The sequence below is a fragment of the Engraulis encrasicolus genome, chromosome 15 (genome assembly GCF_034702125.1).
Source record: "Engraulis encrasicolus isolate BLACKSEA-1 chromosome 15, IST_EnEncr_1.0, whole genome shotgun sequence".
Lineage (NCBI taxonomy): Eukaryota > Metazoa > Chordata > Actinopteri > Clupeiformes > Engraulidae > Engraulis > Engraulis encrasicolus.
The window spans coordinates 10,211,344-10,226,555 of NC_085871.1; the positions used below are offsets into that span (position 1 = coordinate 10,211,344).

The following is a 15,212-nucleotide window of genomic DNA, read 5'->3' on the forward strand; positions in this document are numbered from 1 at the left end:
AATATGTACTTGAATTGACAAATGGATATGTGCTGAAATTATATTAACCATTTTTCAGGCATTTGACTAATAGTAGCCACTGTGGGGAAAGGGAAATGCTTGCCATGTGTAATTTTGGCATCCAACGGTTGTGACTTTTAATGCTTAAAAGTCAATAAATTGGTCAAAAAACATCAAAACATTCTTATTTTGACTTGTCTTGATGCAGAAATACATGATCTGCAAAAAAAAAAAAAATTACACCAAATTTCCATGCTCTGTCGATGCTTAGCCCACAGCCATCCTAAAAAGGTACCATTAAAAGAAGCGAAGGAGCCATTTACAGCTTGGTAGGCGTAACACCTTTTTTTTCATGGAATGTCAACATTTGGCACATATTTTGATAGAGGCTATAGTGACAAACATATCTGTAAAATATTGGCCCTCTACCTGCTTGTATGTGACTGGGAGGCGGGGCCAAAAATCAAAAATGTGGAATTTCTAGGGGGCGCTATAGAGCCAGTGAACATGGAAGTTGTAATTTAACTTATTTTTCCTATTCTGTGTGACACATAGATCTAACATACCTAATTGCAGGCTTCTACCTTTTTATGTGTTGGCTGTAGACTGGGTCAAAAATGAGGAAAAACTGACAAAAAATAGAATTTCTAGGGGGCGCTATTGAGTCTGCAAATGTGTTGGCTGCATTTTGACTTCACTCACATGTTCAGTGTGACCTATATAAGTGACATATCCAATATGAAGTCTGTATGTACTTTTGAATTCCAAGGGGGTGGGGCCAAAGTTGTCAAAAAGAGAGAAAGTGCATGAAATTGTAGGGGGCGCTACAGAGTCTGTGGCTAGGAAATCTGTAATTTGACTTAACTTACTTATTCTGGGAGACACAAAGATGTTCTATGCCAAATTTTAGATTTCCAGATTGTTGCATGTTGCCAGCAGATGGTGCCAAAAATGTCAAAAAAAAGAATTCCTAGGGGGCGCTATTGAGTTTAACAATGAGTAATCCACAATCAGACTCCAATCCCATGTTTTTCGTTACACATTGATGTTGCATACCAAATTTTGTCATCCTGCAATAAAAGGAAATTAGAAATGGTAACCCTAACCCTAATTATCACGAATTCCATAATGAATAGCCTGTAATAGAGTTATAGGGCAGTTATTGAAAACAAATATGAGCACGTGGAACATTATGTTACTGTTAGGGATTACACAAATTGAAAATGATGAAACAAACTGAAAATGATGAAACCCCTGTTGGATTAAGGATAAAATGTGGTGTATAAGGTGGTGCTACAGAACCAGTGAGTGTGTAAATTCCAATTAGATTACACAGCATAATTCAGGAAATTATTGTATGTTACATGCATGGCTTAAATCTTGGGTTCAAATAATACAATTCTTTAGAATACGGGCCATGCCTGGGTGAGTTGTTGTATGGACATGTCAGAATGTCCTGGCAGCATATAATCAACATTCTACCAGCCTATAAAGTATCTGGAAATGGTGATAGAATCCTAGTGGTCTTGTAGTCTTGAAATATGTGTATCACTGATGTACACAGGGGCACAACTACTCATTTCTGGGGGGGGTATGCAAGAACTATTAGGTGCCCCCAAACCCCCCCCCCCCCCCCCCCCCCCACACACCAAAAAACCCCATTATTTGGCGCCCTCCAATGCCCTCCCTTTGGTGCCCCTCTCTCTCTGGCGCCCCCCTGCAACGCATTCGTCGCATATACTGTAGTTGCGCCCCTGGGTGTACAAAAGACTGCATGGTGTAATTTCATGTGGCTGTATTTTTCTTATCATAAAAGGGATGCAACAGAGTGCAATTAGATTTCAGAAATGTTTTAGGTAACATTATTTTATGTCACATGCATAGTTTTAATCCGAGACCCAAGTAATATGTAATTCCATGAACTACATGCCATGATTGGATTACAGTTGTTGTAAGCACACATCAGCATGTCATAGCTTACCACATTTTATGGGCCTAGAAGGTAGCTAGAAATGGTGAATGTAGTCTTTAAACATCATAAGGAATGTACAAGACTGCATGATATCATTTCACTTTGCTCCTGCATTTCTATTGAGTATTCAACACCAACACATACTAAACCAGGTTTTGGGCCAGCTCTCTTTCATAATGCAGCCCAAAAAGACTCATTGTCCATACTGTATTGAATCAACTAACTCAGTGTCTGGACTTTATCAATATGCTGCACTGAAGACTCCTCAAGTCAGTGTTAGCCTAACTTGGCCTTATAACCATGACCAAAATCGCGGTGATCATACTTTAAAAGACAATGACAGTAATTACTAAGGGCATCATCAATGCTAAGATGTTTTATTTATTGCATTAAACATGAAATCACCAGTAAAACAAGGTGATCAGTCGTGGTCTAATGCTTGAGGAAATGAGTTTAAGATCAGAGGGTTGCATGTTTGAATCCCAGCTTTACCTCGCCCGACATCCTCAGCTGAAGTGCCCTTGTGCAACGCACCTAAACCCACACATCTCCAGGGACTGTGACCAAAATCCTGTAAATAACTAAGACGTGCAATGTAATGATCAAAACAGTTTATTAAAAAATCATTAAAAAATCATCAATATTCACAAGGTATAAAACAGCAAACAAATCAGAACACTTAGGACCAAGTCTTAACAGAAAGGTGGGACATGTGTCAGCTTTTGTGTAAATTAAAACTCCTAATTCAATCATAACAAAGAGACAAGAACAGAACATAAAAGAAGTTTAAGTTAATGGTGAAAAGGCATTAGACATTTCCATGAATATCACTGCAACCAGTTGGAATGTCATGATGCATGCATCCCATTTTGTATCTGTTCTTCTTTGAAGATTCTGTTGCTTTTATCAAGGTATATATCCAGTGACACTTTCTGAGCAGCTTCATGTAGATATTATCGCTTTTAGTGTGTCATTACAACAACCACCACGAAAGAGGGTCTAGGTTTGAGTCGCAGCTGAGAAACGCTACATTCTGTTACTACAGATGAAATGTTAAAAGGTACGCTGTGTAATATTTTTAAGCAGTTTCTTTCCAGAATTCATTCAGGCCATTCACAAATGTAACCTTTTTCAGAATACTTACCACCATCAAATTCTGAGTATTCATTATGACTGGGAAAATTACACTTTTCATGAAAAGATGAAAGGAGTCCATTGTCCACCATCTTGAATTTAGTTGCATAATGTACTGTATTTTGGTCATACTAGTAAATATTGGTACATACTAGTAAATACTTGGTAAAATTCTTGAAAATTCAAATGTCAAAATGGACAATAGGTAGCACAGTTGCAATGAGCAGCACAGGTGCAATACCTGCTCTGATCACCATCCTACACAGTGGACCTTTAACAGTATAATGTGGTCATTTAGTTCTAGGACCAGTGGTTCTGAGTGGTTCTTCATAGTGTTCAAAGGCAGTGCTGAAGAAGTTGGATTGACTGCTTGGATTATTCGAGCTTGTGTAACGGAGGCCAACTAGCAGAGTGTGGCGTGGAAGGATAGTAAACCTCCCTCCCGAAGCCTCATACAGTACCAGCAGCGCTGAGCTATGGGACTGGTCATTTAGCTCAGCGGTATCGTGCTGTGCCTCCCATACCCGAACCGATGCGTTGACTAGGTGGTGGCAAGTTCAAGATCCAAGGGGGACAGACTGTGTGGAAACACCTCAGTTACACTTGGCTCTAAGAACACAGTTCAAGTAACAGGCTGAGCTGTCAAGTTGATGACTATGACTGGGGTCTTCATTGGGATGTGTTCTTCTGGAGACACCTGCAAAACAAAATAAATATACATGCATGGGCATGAGTAAATATATGACGGTGCATATGGCCATATAAAAAAAAAAACCAACATTAACACCAACTACAAAACACAACACAGCAGAATCAGCAGTCCTCAGCAAGAGCATTCCATCATTAAACAGGAATGCTAAAATTATGATTACAAACTGTGAGAGATAGTAATACTATTAGTATCTACTATCAGTAATACTATTAGTATCAGCTCTAATTTAAGAGTGAACACCTTAGTTTCATCTCTTAATTTCAATCAGGCTCATCAAAACTTGTGTACGGCTTGTGGAGGGTACATGAGTCCAGATTCAGGCATTTGAAATTGCATCATGTTGAGGAGTTGAAGATATTTCCTCAGCACCTCAAACAGTGGTGGTCAAATGCTAACATACTGTGCACTGGCCCCTTATGAAACATACTAAGTTTCATGTAAAAGGGCGACCATAAAAATGTCACATAAGATGTAGTGTCAATACTTGGGCAAACATCATGTTAGTAGTGTTTTTTCCAATTTAGACAGAAGGTTAGTTTAAAAGCATACAGTATGTTACCCCAGTGATTTGGCTGACATTCATGACATTGAATCGTCTAACCACAAAGAAATGAGTGGAATGCCCTGTAACGCCAACACACAATACATTCCAACAACATTCCCACAATTGCTGCCTACCTGAGACCTTAGACTTTGGTAGGCTCCAGGTCAAGCAATGTATGGGGCCACTCTTCCTCTCAATCACATTATTCCTCTGGTTGCACCTGAAAACAACACAGATAGAAGTGTACATCAGTTATTGTGATAGCACCAGTAGGTGTGGATGAAGAAAGGTGTAGATGAAGAAAGCAGCGCACCACTACATTAAATCTGCACATCAAAGACCTGCCCAAAATACCAAACTACTTACTGTGAACTTGCTTTTTGATTATGAAACTAGGAGGCTAAAGAAAGACAGCAACATGCAGAAATGCATCTTTTTAAATGTGCCACTTTTCACAGAAACGCAACCAATCAGAGTTCAAAGACATTTTAACCAACAAATGTCCATGACTTTTCCATGACTTGGGCACAAGTTCCCATGACTAAACATAACATCTACAAGTGTTTCTACCAGTTCAGCCACCCATTGAGGTCAAGCCTTTTGTTAATTGTAACTATTTGATTTGTAAGCTTAAACCTGCCATCTGGTGGACTAAATGTGCAGCTGCAAAGTCTACGTCAGTCACAATCTCAAGCACTGGAGCCTAGCACATTTTTTGTCTGTATATGAAATGTGTTTAACTACATGTACAAGTGTCACTGTGAAATTACAAAAACATGCATAATGACACATTGAATGATTATATAAATGGATATTATTCCTCCTTCATTTTTTTGTTTGATCAATACAAATTTTCATTATTGGTCCAGGAGATATGAAATCTTACTTAAAAAGGACTGTCCGTGTATTAACGCACTGGGAGCACACACGATGGACCACAGTCTGCCTGTCTCTCCTCCACAGCATTCCCCATCAGAGCAGTCCTCCAGGACAAGCTTGTTACATTTTGCTGCTGAAACAGAAGAATGAACCATAGCAAGAATAGAAGGTGAATAGCCTACCACAACATATCCGTCACAAATAGACCAAGCACTACATCAGCGATTCCAGCGACGGAAGTAATTGACTTTGCATTGAGTCGCGCAACAAGTGATTCGGGCCACTAGAGGCAATTCGCGCGACTTGAGCGACAGTTTGTAGTTTTACTTATTATTCAAATTAGCTATGATGTGGTATTGCAACAGTCGCCACAGCCAATTGGAATGTTGGACTGCTTGCATTCTGCTTTTAACGGACATACTTCTATCACTCTTGCTGCACAGTCCAGCGATTCTCTGTCGCTTGATCTTGTCGCCACCGGTGTATTCGCCTGGTAATGCACTGTACTTCTGACAGAAACACAACCAATAGATATTAAATCTTACTTTGAACAGACTGCACATTAACCAATGCAATGGAAATACACATCACTGACTTAAGTCTACTAACCCCCTCAGCAATTGTATTAATGATATCAATACAAGTGATTTTCAAGATGAGACCATTTCCATACAAGGTTGCAGGGGGTAGATATTTTTAAGGGAAGACTATTTGCATAAACTCTAACTCCTCTTTTATCCAGCTCATCTACTATTCACCATCGTAAAGGGTGGTTTATGCCTCGAGATCAGCGTCACTGCATCATGATGCAGTGAGCCGCGCAGTTAACGGAGTGAAGACCCCCCCATCACGCAGGTACTCTGGGGCACCTCCCCGAAATTGTGTCTCGACGCAGGGAGCGACGGCGTGAAAGGGCGAAAATAGGTCTCTGATTGGTCCTCTCGACCAGCCTGCTCTGTCCTCGAGTCGAGAACAAGCGCTACTTCCTTGTTCTAACCTTCGTCGGTCTACGGACTGTGAGCTCTTCATTAAATAAGTTGCCCGTGCTTTGTTGTTTGATTTATTTACACGAACCAAAGACAACACATGCGCTTGCAAGTTACGACGCTGAAGTTATTTGGACAGTTGAACAGTGGTTCCGAGGTCGAGGAAACATTCCGCTTCGTCCTCGACAAATGAGCCACTTCTTTGTTCCAAACTACCACTGTGGCTGCCAGTGCGATCAAACATGCACGTGATATAAAGATTTAATGTTTCATTTTCATTCTCGTCGAGTCTGTGATGCTAAAAAACAACCGACACGTCTAGTTTACTCTTTGTATTGAACGCAGTTTCAGCGCGGAATGACATCGCGCAGACCGTGCTTCAAAACAGGACATAAACCAAAATTAACTGCATCATGGCTGCGACAAGCTCACTCTGTGGCACAAGTAGGAAGCATAACCCGCCCTTAAGGAAGAGGTATCATAGTGTCCTCTCAGCCAATATGATGATGCTCGTCTATGCTGTCATTGTCATTTTTACAGTATTAATGTGCCTCTTTGGTTTTGCTAGGCCCCTCCTAGTCTTCCCTCTCTTTCGTTCATAGGTTTTGTGAACATACAAAGGACATGCCTAAAAACTGCATTTATAATATTGATAATTATATCCTAATGTCACCAGATAGAATGAGATCTGATAAAGAGGGATTGAGATTTGTGTTGTACTTCAGTTAAAAAACACAGCATATGAATTAAATGAAACTACTACTTACCCATCAACAGTTTCACTCCACTGAATATTTTGGACCTCAGGGAAAACTGGAGACGTAAAACTGTAAAGTAAGATTTAGACCAAAAGAAATAGTAAGTTTCTTAAATGTGCAACAGAAAAACCACACACAACTTCAGTTAGATAATGCATACAAACAGCCATATGAAGACAATGTTGTCATATTCTGTGGAGAGGATGGAAAATATAACATGCATTAAATCAACGAGAAGATTGTGCTTAGAAGAGACAATTAGGTTGGTGTGACTTAATAGCTCATCTTATTTCTGTTCAGATCTCCTTTTTCAGATATTTTCAATGGCACTTTGCACACAAAATACACATTAATACTGATTAGTTAGTGATGCAAAATGAGCTAATGTCGAATTTGGAAAAGCCAGAGACCTTGGAAAGGGAGAACAATCATACAACACCTTTGGTAAAGCTAGGCTAACTTAGTTGCACCACACTGAACTTGCAGCTAATTTTGATGTTACATGCAAACCAGAGGTGGATGTGGCTGAGATGGCACGCATATAAACAACAATCACCATAATAAATTATGGACTAAACAAACTGTTAACATCACAAATCACGCGAGCTATACAATACGGGTGTAGAAGCAGCTAGCTCGTAAAACCAAGTTAGCTTAACAAATGAAGTGGGAATTGTGTGATAAACAAATTGCATGATCATCCCGATGTGCCGCTGTGTCAAGCATTCAAATAGGGTAGATCATAAATATCTAATTTATCAGATTAACTTACCAATTGATGAATAAAGCTCAGCCAAACCACATCAGACTGCAGGCAGTACAATCAAATCCACAATCCAATGCATGGAGGTCGCGATGAAATGACATCATCATAAACAGTCGGGGTACATCAGGGTTATTTACAATGAATATTTCAAAAACCTTACTGGTTGAATGGTTTTCAGCCACAAAAGTCTTCTGGACAAATACTACAAATGCTCTCGTATAGGATAAAACAGTTTCTGTTATTTTAATATCCTAGCAAAACAGACTTTTGTCTATGAACTAAAACGTGACTAAAATAGCCCATAAGCTCAGTATTTTGTTGTGGGGATTTAATTATGAAGTTGCAATACGCGGTTATGTGGAGCAACATGAATAACGGCTTATTTTTCAGTAAATTAGGCTACAAAGATGTCAGGGGGGCTCCAGACAGCAGAGTGGCCACTGCGCATGTGTGACATAAAAGAGAATGCGTCCTTATATTGACGCAATTTTGAGTTTGGTTTGCGTGATAAATGAGACGCAATCCTTCGAGATCAGGCTCATTACTACACTGGCTGGCCAGGCAGATAAGCTACACCGCCTCGGCGTTTTCCCCATGTAGCCTGAAACTAAAGATGTCGTCCCTCCCCACTCGCTCAAATCAGTCACAAATATGTATTGATTTATTTTCTTAAACTTTTTTTGTATTGTTGCGCGAGCATTATCTTGCATCTCTCTTTACGTGTCAGCTGTCTGTCACAACCACCTGTGCAGAGCCGTGGGAACTCGTCTGTGACAGGGGGTGCAGGGGTGCAGGGGGTGCAGGCATTTTTTGCACGGGGGCTTTTGGGGTCCTCCCCCAAGAAAATGTGTGTCTTCGATGCAATTTCCTGCATTTTAATGCATTTTAATGCATTTTAATCAGTGTCCGAATGACGGACGTCTGGCTACCCTATGGGGGCTGAAAATGGTCAGAAAAGTTATTGTGCTTGTAACCCATTGCACCGCTAGTTCCCACAGCAGGGGGTGCGGCCGCACTCCCTGCACCCCTACTTCCCACGGCTATGCACCTGTGCTACTGCGTCTTGTATTACGTGTTAATTAGGCTACGGCGCAGCCCCACTTTCACTTTCTCAAATCCAACACATATCGTGTTTTAGTCTATTGCTTGTCGTGTGTTCTGTTTCACTCAAGAAAGGCTGCCAGACCATAGAACTAATACAATAGAATGGCCCATCAGCTTCTGGGCATGCGTCTGTACCGCCGCCATCTTGGAACAGGGTTCTAATCAGTTATCTGTTCATTTAACATTATGGCCACGCCAGTCGGTGATCACTTTGTAAAGTTGAAGGATATTTGTGCCGCTATGCTTGCAGCAACGAGAGGACGAAAAACAGCCAAAGAAGGTGTAACATGAGGTAAGGTGTTATCTTGTGATTTTGAATGTTATCGATATTAAGTTTCTGTGACAAACAACGGCATGATGTGTTTGCCTTGAGCAATGTTGTTAGCCTAGAGCTAATATCATTTCACAGTTGGTCCACTGAGGTAAATCAAGGACGATTTAACTGTAGGACATGATGGCACTTGACATGCCCAATAAAGGCGATAGTTAAGACTCTTTTCTTTTCTTTTGTTCCTGAATCAATATATTTGACGCTTTGTTCGGCGAAAATAACGTTGTGAGGCAAGCAACGCTAACGTTGGCCTGTACGAATCATATTATAGTTCTAATACTACCTGTAGGTATTAGTCAAAAGCGCTTCCTGAGGAAAGTCAACGATGATTTGGGTGATTCTGGGATATTTGTTTAAGTCGTGAATTAATATTTATGGCGCCATGTTTGACGAACTTGCGAAAATCTCAGATAGATCTCTACATTTAAAGTTAGCTAACTAGTTGCAACAGTGTTTGTTGCAACGGACATTCCGTACGTGCCTCAGTTGATGTACACTTGAATATCAAATATTGTTTTTATGTACTATGATGTCCACATGTTTGTTCATTGTTAAAAGCCATTCAAGGAAGAATACAAGTGACTAAAACACGGCAAGGATAACTTTTAAGTTTGTCAGGCGTGCTTGTTACAGTGCTTGTTGCAACATGTCAATAACAGCGTTCCCTAAACCTCAGTTGTACAATTAATTAAACATGTCTTGTGCCTATACCCTGTTGGTAAGTTTTGTTTTCAAGAAAGCGCCACGTAATTAACGTGGTTACACAAACATAAGGATCATGTACACATCTCGCACCAAATGTTGCTATTCTGCTTTGCACTGGAAGGATAAAGTTGATAAGGTTATTGCTACTACAACTTGTTCTGTGCAGATGGCCCAAAAGAAGGAGCGAGGCGGGCATGGGCTCTGGCTTTGAAGAGAGAGAGAGAGAGGTTTGTGCCAAAACAATGCTGATCTGATGCTGCCACTTACCTCCTGAGCAAACTGTTCGGCTCAGAGAGCCATCAATTTCAACTTCAACTTCCCCAAACACTTGTCCAAGGTTAGTCAAACAATTAGTTGCATGATATCCATAGGCGCCGTCTTCATGTCAACATTGGGGGGGCAGATTTTTTTTTTTGGGGGGGGGTGGTTATTGCGTGACGTCAACGTTACCTCTGTGTTTCAGTGGCGCATTTGCACGGCATTTAGGAAGGTCCCTTATTTACTGAATAGCCTATAGCCTACATTAAGACAGTTAATAGGCTACTTGGTTACCATAAAGACGTTTAGGACTAGATATACAGTGCAAGCACGTTGGCAGATTTCAAAGTAGGAAAGTTCTCTGGAGCATCCGAGGAAGATTATTCTCTGCTTTTATTTTGAGCAGTGCCGAGGATGCCACTTCTTCGTCTCCGATGAAGAAGTGGTAAATTCGAAACGTTAGTTTGACACGGCTCTAAATAAAAGCAGAGAATAATCTTCCTCAGATGCTCCGGGGAACTTTCCTACTTTGAAATCGGCCAACGCGCTCCAGTGGTCTAGGCTACCTTGAACTCAGCCTTCCCGTGACACACCAGATTGCGAAGAGCAGGAGCGCGGCACATTTTCCACGTTGGCAGAATGTTGGCCTTGATTAACAAACGAGAAAGCGCATGGGCCACTTCAGATAGGCTAGTATGTTGTGCATAGCCAACAAACATGCAAGGATTATTTTTGAGAATTAGATTATGTTTAGTGCGAACTGCGAATCAAACCTGTCTCAATCTTGCAACCGTAGTCTCCACCATTTCCGCCAGAAATTATATAAACGGTGCGCAATCACACAATCAGAATCGCAGATGTGGATGTGTGCGGGACTATTGTATTATCACTGGACATCTGTATTTGACCAAACAGGTGGAATTATTAGGGTCTACGCAGTAAATCAGACATAGCGTGTAATCTGGGGTTCAACTTGTCAATAACTTGTCAAAATTGGAATAGGCCCATTGCAATGAAAACTGAACAGGGACGGGTCATGTCTGATCATAATATTTTAGATTAGACTACGTGTCATTCAAAGCAGTCGTTATTGAGATGGAGTTAAATTCAAAATAGTTAGGCCTTTTTATGGACACCAGAAAATAAATGTTCATGTGGCCGACAAACCAAACAAATTTGACAACTCTCAGCAACGGGAATCCAACCTCGAATGAATTAATCTCGCTCTGTTACACTTCAGCAGCGAAGCCCAGAACAATGCTTGCACCGCAGTTTAACGCGAAGCCATAGCCTACTAATCACCTTTGCTCTCATTAAGGACTGGCTTAAATACACACATTTCTGAGGATCATTATAATGTTTCACTTATTCAGTCCATCACTTTACCTTGTAGTTCCTTAAACTTCCTGGACCATCGCAAACAAAATCGCCAGTGCGAATACAATAATCAAGCAAACACATAACACAACATTGTCCATGTACGCTATAGTCTTCATAAATAATAAACATGTTGGTCAACATTCCCACTCCTTTCTCTGCCCAAAGAGGATGGCGTTCTGCCACTCAAGTAGGCTATGAACGCTCCCGCCGATTGGCCATGACCGACGCTGCAGATGTAGGCTATTCCAGAGCCATTGATAACAATATTCCTATTCATGACTCTGGGCTATTCCCTGTGCGTGCTCGCTCGTACCGACAGTTCAAACACAATTTTGTTCATGAATTCACCGTGAGGTTTTTTTAAAAAAAATATATATATATATGAGACAGTGAGAAAGGGGATAGGCTACAGACTTCTTCACATTCTAATAGGCCTAGTGGGTTTAAATCATCAGTGAAATCAGCTATGTTTAACGTGTCATTATTGGGGGGTTTTTGACCCCCCAACTTTAGGATTGGGGGGGCAAAAAGGTCCGTGCCCCCCCATAGTCGGCGCCAGTGATGATATCTCATAATTAATCATGAATTGTTCTTTCAGGCTCTACTAAGGAACATCATGTATGCATTTATAAGTAGATAACCTTGATGGTGTCATACTGTGTTTGCCTATGTGGGGATCTGGGTTCAGTGTTGCCAGCTGGAAAATGCTGAATTATCTACCAAAACCTCTAAATTATCCTTTTTGGGGACTATTTGGGAGGAGATTATCGTACAAGACCCAGATTGTTGTTTCAAGGCATCAAAATGAACTGAATTACAACTCTGAAATGATTGTACATCATGCTTTTTTGATCAGTGAGGACAAAATTGACAATTATGGTACAAATACAATAATCATCATATATCTGGCAACACTGTCTGGGTTTCTCTCTCTCTCGCACATGAACACACGCGTCACATGAAGTGCTGGCAGCAAGTGCACAGGTGGAGACATTTCCGTGGAGGTGCTTTCAACAGGAGGATGGTGCACGCATGGCGTGCGTTGCAATATGCGACCTTGCCTCCTCCACTTGCTTCTCTCCTCGTACCAGGAAGTAATATGTCATGATGACATCACTGACAACAGCATTATATTTCAATATCTTGCAAAAGCTCAATTGTAGAGTCTTTTTCTCATTTGCAATTGGGATGGTGAATGAAAAACAGTCCCTCAAAAGTTGTTGTGGCTAGGCTGACAGCTGGGAAACTTTATCGTTTTCTCCACAGAGGAGGGGCCAGGAGGCGGGACGAGGAGGCAAGCGCAAGTGGAGGAGGCAAGGTCGCATATTGCAACGCACTCATGGTCTGGGGTGTGCGTAGATTTAGGCACGTTTGATGCGCTTGATAAATGAGGGCCCTGAATCATTTGACTTGTTCTGAGTCGCATGACTGACTAGGAAGTTTTAAAGCATGACTTGTGAAGTTCTTACCACTCTCTTGCTGCAGCCATTTGCCACCATCACTTGATCCCCCTGTCATGCATATAATTAAGGATTACTGTACTGTGTTTTAACTGAGTAAATAATATGCATATTGGCTCCTAATGTTTTGTTTTTAACTTTTATTAGGGTAGTTCCAGTCCTGTGTTCCACTCTTCATGGAGGGCATGGGGTGACTGTCTGCGTTTGTGACCCTCCAGTCAGCATTGAGTTGACGGGCTACAGACACTTGGTAACTTTTCTTATTTGATTTCTGATGTTTTTAGTGTTTTATATTGGAATCTTCAATTGTATTAATGAAGCGAACCTTTTCATTTATGCATTCTCGGTATGTTTCGTGGATTTTCATTTTGTATTTACATGGAGGGCATCAAAACTGTGCATGAACACATGTAGATGTGCTTACCAAAAAATATAATTCTAGCTGTTGTCCAACAGCAATGTCAGCTGTCTATCCACCTGACGTCAACACGGCACAACTGATGGCCCAGCACATTTCAATAAGCGTATTTTTGTCTATTTTCAAGTAAAAATGCTCAGTTAGTCATGTCACTCTTAAATGAACGCCAGTCCTCCAAAAACTCACTAGAATTGTAGAACTAGAATTTTGAGGCCTAAAACCTAGTTGTAAACTCTTACCAATACAAGTATTTTACAGACATTTTCTTGATCTGATATTGAGTCACAGCCAGTTACTTGGAGAGGTCAAACCTATGTTGGAGGGAATCTGTGGCAGGGTTTCTTTGCTTTTACTTTTTGTACCACTGTTTCACCTAGATAACCAGCTTGACCAAGTGGCCCATTATCAGATCAAGGGTGTTTTACTTGAAAACAGACTGACAAATAAGCTTGTAGAAACAAACAAGTGAGGCCCTCAGTTTTGCTGTGTTGATGTCACTGTTTGGCATGTTTTTTAAAATGTGAATGTTTTTTAAATGCTCAGCAGTTGGAGAACAGGCTGTGAACTGCTGATATCCTGCGCCCTTCAGCACAGTGAGCGCCAGTGCCACAGATCAACGCAATGTTTGAGCTGCCACAGACACCTTCATCTTCTGGCCATCGAAGTCAACATGCCTTCTGATCACCTTGTTTTTGCTGCATGAAGACCCTCAGGATCCTGAACATTATTCAGATCAACAATGTGTTGCCATTTAACTGTTCCAAAGGGACTGATGATAGGACCGTAAGCCTTGAGCATATTTCTAGCTAATTTCCTGATCAGGTAGATATCTTCCCCTGAGGAAGGGTGGGTAAATGAGGTCTTCAGAGGCTGTTCTGGATTTTACCAGATATGTTTCGACGGTAGGGTCACAGGGATGTTGATGTGTCATGTGCTTTGAAATGAGCTGATGTTGTTATGGAGGTGTGCCCTCCCTGTCAATATTGACAGGTTGGTCACACTTCCTACTGAGTTATCCTTTTTGGATGGTGGTCTAGGTGTGTGACTGCATGTATGCCCCCTCATCCCTGTGAACAAAAACCAGGGATGAGGGGGCATACGTGCTCTAACACACCTGGCCCACCATCCTAAAATGACCACTCTAACAGCAGGAGGTTTGACCAATATCAACAGGGAGGGCACACCTCCACAACAACGTCAACTGATTTTAAAGCACGTCACATCAACATCCCTGTGACCCTACCATCGAAATGTCTGAAGTACATTGGTTAATGGATGGTTGTGGCGGGGTTCTGATGTTGATTGTGTATATAGTTGTCTTTTTTCAATAAATTGAAGTGTGGTCAGGACTTGCTGTGTACTTTCATTGCCAAACTCTGCTTAAAGGATAACTCCAGCCAATTTCAACATGCAGTTGTATTGCTCACACTACCCTCGACTTATCTGGTGATGCTGCATTTTTCGGCTCAGCCCTTTCCGGGATCTGAGCTATTCTAATGGGGGCAGATTTTGTTTATCGCTGTTTGCTAGTTGTCTGATTTTGCATAACCTTTTGGATGTTTTGGGGAATAAATCAAGATGGGTTTTTTTATTATTATTTAGTGGGAGCATGTTGAAATTGGCTGGAGTTAAACTTTAAGTTTCCTATTTTTTTTGTTTTTTAACGATTCACTGAAACCATTGTAAATATTTGGGAATAAAGTAGTCAAAGCAATCTGTTGCATTGCTTAAATATTATGGTAATGGGATTACATTACTGATAACATATGTACAGTATATCACGAAAGTGAATACACCCCTCACAG

The 15,212-nt window shown here is 41.0% G+C and overlaps 2 long non-coding RNA genes across 5 annotated transcripts; one reads left to right on the forward strand and one right to left on the reverse strand.

Annotated features, from left to right (window-relative positions):
• Window positions 1–2,568: 2,568 nt before the first annotated feature.
• Window positions 2,569–7,849, reverse strand: LOC134464429 (uncharacterized). Of its 4 annotated transcripts, XR_010037893.1 has the most exons (6): window positions 7,758–7,849; window positions 6,995–7,054; window positions 5,663–5,747; window positions 5,249–5,374; window positions 4,497–4,582; window positions 2,569–3,803 (listed from the first exon to the last, which is right to left on the reverse strand). It is a non-coding gene; the product is annotated as an uncharacterized LOC134464429 (long non-coding RNA). The 4 variants fall into 4 exon arrangements; XR_010037894.1 differs by lacking the exon at window positions 5,663–5,747 and having other exon boundaries at window positions 5,249–5,371; XR_010037892.1 differs by lacking the exon at window positions 5,663–5,747 and having other exon boundaries at window positions 7,758–7,848.
• A 1,130-nt stretch (window positions 7,850–8,979) lies between these two features.
• Window positions 8,980–14,756, forward strand: LOC134464430 (uncharacterized). Its single transcript, XR_010037895.1, has 4 exons — window positions 8,980–9,147; window positions 10,058–10,228; window positions 13,137–13,239; window positions 13,951–14,756. It is a non-coding gene; the product is annotated as an uncharacterized LOC134464430 (long non-coding RNA).
• The last annotated feature ends 456 nt before the right edge of the window (window positions 14,757–15,212 follow it).